Source organism: Petaurus breviceps, unplaced genomic scaffold (genome assembly GCF_028583685.1).
Source record: "Petaurus breviceps papuanus isolate PSGF00001 unplaced genomic scaffold, PetGlider_PUasm1.0 175, whole genome shotgun sequence".
NCBI lineage: Eukaryota > Metazoa > Chordata > Mammalia > Diprotodontia > Petauridae > Petaurus > Petaurus breviceps.
Window position 1 is genome coordinate 28,140,339 of NW_027185764.1, and position 6,000 is coordinate 28,146,338.

The 6,000-nt window shown below is 36.0% G+C and overlaps 1 protein-coding gene across 4 annotated transcripts in view; it reads right to left on the bottom strand.

Moving 5' to 3' along the window:
* Nucleotides 1-6,000, bottom strand: part of FCHO2 (FCH and mu domain containing endocytic adaptor 2) — a 147,834-nt gene that overhangs the window by 104,757 nt on the left and 37,077 nt on the right. The gene's annotated exons all lie outside the window — the stretch shown is intronic.

Sequence of the window (6,000 nt, forward strand, 5' to 3'; positions counted from 1 at the left end):
AAGGCAATGTGAAATATATCATTGGGAAAACCACTCACTTGGAAAATAGATCCAGGAAAGATAATTTAAAAATTATTGGACTACCTGAAAGCCATGATCAAAAAAAGAACCTCTAGAAATCATCCTTCAAGAAATTCTCAAGGAAAATTGTCCTGTTTTAAAACCAGAGAGCAAAATAGAGGTTGAAAGAATTCAACAATCACCTCCTGAAAAAGATCCCAAAAAGAAAATTCCTAAGAATATTACAGGCAGGTTCCAGAGATCCCAGATCAAGGAGAAAATATTACAGGCAGCAAAAAAGCAATTTGAATACTGTGGAAACACAATCACAATAACACAGGACCTGGCAGCTTCTACATTGAGGGATCTAAGAGCTTGGAATATGATATTCTAGAGGTCAAAGGAGCTAGGATTAAAACCAAGAATCAACTACCCAGCAAAACTGAGTATCATGTTTCAGGGGAAAATATGGTCATTCAATGAAATAGAGGACTTTCAAGCATTCTTGATGAAAAAACCAGAGTTGAATAGGAAATCTGATATTCAGATACAAGAAGCAAGAGAAGCATAAGAAGGTGAACAGGGAAAAGAAAACATAAGGAATTTATCAAAGTTGAACTATTTACATTCCTACATGGAAAAATGATCATTGTTACTTATGAAACTTTTCTCAGTATGAGAATAGTTGAAGGGGATATAAATGTGTGTATATATATATATATACACATACATATACATGTCTATACAGGAGGGTATATGGATGTATGAATACATATGTGAGTGTGTGTGTATATATGTGTACAGGTAGACATAGACAAAGGGCACAGGACCAATTGAATAGGAAAGGATGATACTTAAAAGGTGAAATTGAGAGGTGAGAGGAATATAATGAGAGGAGATGGGGAGAGAGAGAATGGGGTAAATTATCTCATATAGAAGAGGTAAGGGAAAACTGTTACAATGGAGGGGAAGAACAGGAAGGCAAAAGAGGATGGGTCAACCTTACTCTCATTGAATTTGGCTTAGGAAGGGAATGACATACACACTAAATTGGTTATCTCACCCTACAGGAGAGTAGGGGGGAAGGGGATGAGAGGGGGGATGATGGAGGGGAGGGCAGGTTGGGAAGGGAAGTTGGAAGCACACACTTTTGAAAAGGGACAGGATCAAAGTAGAGAATAGAACAAGTGGGGGGTGGGATAGGATAGAGGGAAATATAGTCAGTCTTTCACAATATATCTACTGTGGAAATATTTTGTGTAGCTACACATGTACAACCTATATTTGAATTGCCTATCTTCCCAAGGGTGGGTGATGAGGGAGGAAGGGAAAGAATCTGGAATTCAAAGTTTTAAAATCAAATGCTTAAAATATATATATATATATATATCTAGATCTAGAAATTTTTTTTTTACATGCAACTGGGAAATAAGATGTATAGGCACTGGGGTATAGAGATCCATCTTGCCCTACTGGAAAGGGAGATGGGGCAGGATATAGGAGAGAGCAGATTGGGGTAGGGGGTATACAGTGGGATCGCTGTTTTGGGGTAGTAGGTGGGGGAAAGACGGGGAGAAAATTTGTAACTCAAAATCTTGTGGAAATGAATGATGTAAACTAAAAATAAACATAAAATTTAATTTAAAAAATTAAAATACAAAGCAAAAAGAAAAAGAAGCAGGCTAGAAGAATAAAAGAAACATTAAAAAACTCCATCACAAAAAAGCTGTTACAAGTGACAGGAAAACTAAAGGCACAAACCTATATATAAACAGGCAATTTTCAGAAGAAGAAATCAAAGCTATTAAAATTTTTCTAAATCACTACTGATTAGAGAAATACAAATTAAAACAACTCTGATATACTACTCATACCTATCAGATTGGCTAACATGGCAGAAAAGAAAAAGACAAAGTTATAGGGGAGATGTGGAAAAATTGGGACACCAATACACTGTTACCAGAGTTGTGAACTAATCCAATCATTCGATAGTACAATTTGGAGCTATGTTAAAGGATAAAACTGTCCATCCCCTTTAATCTAGCAATACCACTACTAATCTGTATGCCCAAAAAATCAAAGGAAAGGGAAAAGAAACTACTTGCACAAAATTATTTATAGCAGTTCTTTTTTGTGGTGGCAAAGAGTTGGAAATTGAGGGGATGCCTATCAATCAGGGAATGGCTGAGCAAGTTGTGCTATATGATTGTGATAGAATACTACACAGTGCTTGAGAAATGACAAAGCAGGATTGTTTCAGAAAAACCTGGGAAGACGTATGTGAACTGATGCAAAGTGACATGAGCAGAACCAGGAAAACATTGTACACAGAAACAGCAACATTGTAAGGATGATCAAGTACAAAAGACTTAAGTACTCTGATCAAGACAATAATCTGAGACAATTCCAAAAGACTCATGATGCAAAATGCTATCTACCACCACAGAGGGAACTGATGAACTCTGAATGTAGACTGAAGCATACTTTTTTCTAACTCTTTTTTTGTTTTCTTTTACAACATGACTAAAAATGGAAATACGCTTTGTATGACCTCACGTGAATAACCAAATCAAATTGCTTGCATTCTTTTTTTTTGGAAAGGGGAAAGCAAGGTAATTGGGGTTAAGTGACTTGCCCAAGCTCACACAGCTAGTTAAGTGTCAAGGGTCTGAGGCTGGGTTTGAACTTGGATCCTCCTGACTCCAGGGCCAGTGCACTATTCACTTCTCCACCTAGCTGCCCCCCATTGCATGCATTCTCAAGAAGGTAAGGGGAGCAGGAGGGAGGGAGAGAATGAATTTAGAACTCAAAATTTTTAAAAATTCTTGCTAAAAATTTTTTACATGTAATTTGGAAATATTTAGCAAAATAAATGAAAATAAATTTTTCCCCCTTCAGTCTGTTTTCTCTTTGCTCTATTCTGATTTTCAGAGGTTTTGTTGTGTGGGCAAAGATTTGTGCCTCTTGTGGTTCCATTCTCTTTTCTTAATTTCTTTCTTCCTTAGCCCTCATTTATTTTCCAGTTTTTTACTCCAGCCCTCTCTTTTCCTTCATGAAAACATTCTTTAATTCTTTTTTAATCTTTTGCTTCATTCTAGTTGAATTTGTGCTTAAGCTTTAGTTTTGGGGATTTTTTTGAGGCTTTTTCTTAGAGAGGTTTTGGGTTCATTTCACCTAGGTTTGTGTCTTTTTAAAAAATTATTTTCATAACATATTTTCATATTTATTATTTTTATTATTTATTTATATTATTTATTATTATAACATATATTCATATAATATATTTCATATTTTCATAACAATCATTAGACTACCTGAAAGTCGTGTCAAAAAAAATGAAAGAAAAGAAACTAAATATAGTATTACAAGAAATCAAAGAAAACTGACTATATCTCTTAGAACCAGAGCAAAGTGGAAATAAAATCTACCCATCATCTCCTAAAAAACCCCAAACTGAAACTCCCATTGCCAAATTCCAGAGTTTCCACATCAAAGAAAAATACACTGCAAGCAGCCAGAAAGAATTCAACTCCAAATGAGCCACAGTCAGAATTACACATGATTAAGCAGTCATTTTAAATGAGAGGAGAGCCTGGAATGTCACATTCCAAGAAGGCAAATGATAAAGGCTTACAACTAAGAACACTTTACCCAGCAAAACTGAGTATAATCTTAAGAGGGGAGGGGAAAAAAACTTTTAAGGTGAAATTGGCAGCTAGGTGGCACTATGTGGATAGAGTACCAGGGCTGGAGGCAGGAAGACCTGAGTTCAAATTTGGTCTAAGACATTTGTGTAACCCTGAGGAAGTCACTGAATCGGTTTGCCTCAGTTTCCTCATCTGTAAAATGAAGAAAATAATAGCATCTACCTCCCAGGGTCAGTGTAAGGCTCAAATAAGATAACAGTTGTAAAGCACTTAGCACAGTGCTTGGCACATAGTAAGTGCTATATAAATATCAGATATTATCATCATCATCATCAAATAGAAAACTTTCAAACATTCCTGATAAAAAGACCAGACCTGCAAAAGGATTCTGAAACATAAACACAAAAGTTAAAACAAAAATAAAAAGGCAAACAAATACAGAAGAAAAATGATTAGAGACTAAAGAAGAGTAAACTGTGTGCATTCTAATATGGAAAGACGTCCCTTCTCAAGGATTGTAGAGGGAGTCTAATTATACAGAAGGCCTAGAGACAGTTCTGTTATGTCATAATGATCTTAAGAGATGAACAAAAAGGGAGGTTAAAAGAAATAAACTTTAAGGAGGGGAAAAGATGAAAAATTCATCTCACATAATCCAGGTTCATAAACAGAAGTCTACACAAACAAGCAGGAAGGGATGGGCGCTGAAATTTGTGCCTCACTCTCATTTGAACACACACACACACACAGAATTAGGTATTTTATTCAACTGGGAAAAAAGAGAGAAATGGGAAGAAGGGTAGATTAAGGGAGTGGTTAGATGTCCAGCAACTAGGAAATAGCTAAATTAAGTCACAGTATGTAATTGTGAAGGAATACAATTGTGCTTGTAAAAATTGAAGGGGATAGCTTCCTAGGAAGACTTATATGAGCTGATGCAAAGTGAACAGTAGAATAATTTATGAAATAACAAAACTGTTTTAATGAAAAACAACTCCAAAAGACTCAGAATTTTGAGCAAGACATATACCCATGTATGCATGCATACATAGGGACTTCTTTAGTCCCTAATCATTTTTTTTTATTTGTTTGCCTTTTTATTTTTGTTTTAACTCTTGTGTGTAGACATGGCCAATGTACAAATTTATTTTGCTTGAATATTTTTTCTTCTCTCAAATTCTCAAATTCACTCTTGACTCTGGACTTCCCTACCTCTACCCTACCTGCCTTCTTACCCTGTAGCCCCATAATCCCAATGGCAAGTTCTGGTCTACCACTGACATATGAGTACATGCTCATATTCATTCCTCTCTCATCTCTCTTCCTGCCTCTTCAGACATTTTATGTTAATAAGAAGGATTCTGTTTCCCTTTCATTGGGGGGGAGGGGGGAGGAAGTGTGCACGGAGGGGTGTAAGAAAAGGTGGATTTTTGTTCACTGAAAAACTAAGGGGCGTCTAGGTGGCACAATGAATAGAGCACTGGCCCTGGATTCAGGAGGGCCTGAGTTCAAATCCAGCCTCAGACAGTTGACACACTTACTTTGGGCAAGTCACTTAACACCAATTGCCCCCAAAAAGCAAAAAAAGAAAGAAAAAAAAGAAAATTTAGTTTAAAAGAAAAAAGCAGATTTTTTTGTTGTAGCAAAGAGCTAGAAATAAAAATGAGTGTCCATCAATTGGGGTATAACTGAGCAAATTGTGGTCTATGAAAATATGATAAAATGTTATATTGTACCATAAGAAACAGGAGCATATATTCAAAGAAATCTGGGAGTACTCGTATGAATTAATGGAAAGTAAGGTTATCAGAAGCAAGAGAACAATTTATATTAAGACAATGCCACAAAAATGAAAAAAACTGTCAGAGAATTGAGAACTATGACAAAATACAATGACCAAAAACAACTCCAGGGACTAATGATGAATCATACTTCTTGGTAGAGAGGTAAAGAAAGAGACCTACATTTTTAGACATGGTCAGTGCTAGATTATTCTAATTTTTTATGAGAGAGCTTTTTTGGGAGAAAGAAGGCACTTATGAAGAGTGATCTTAACATTGAAACAAAAAAAAAAAACCCTTAAGTGATAGTGATACACCACCACCCACCAGCCCCCCCCCAAAAAAAACATACATATACACACAAGAAAAAGTTCAAAAAGGGGCTTAGATAAACAGGAGAGAACTAAAAACTATCATAATAAATTTAACATTGTATACATTAATACATATAATACATGGGGCAGCTAGGTGGCGCAATGAATAGAGCACCAGCACTGGAGTCAGGAGGACCTGAGTTCAAATCCAGTCTCAGACACTTCACACACACACACACACACACACACACACACACA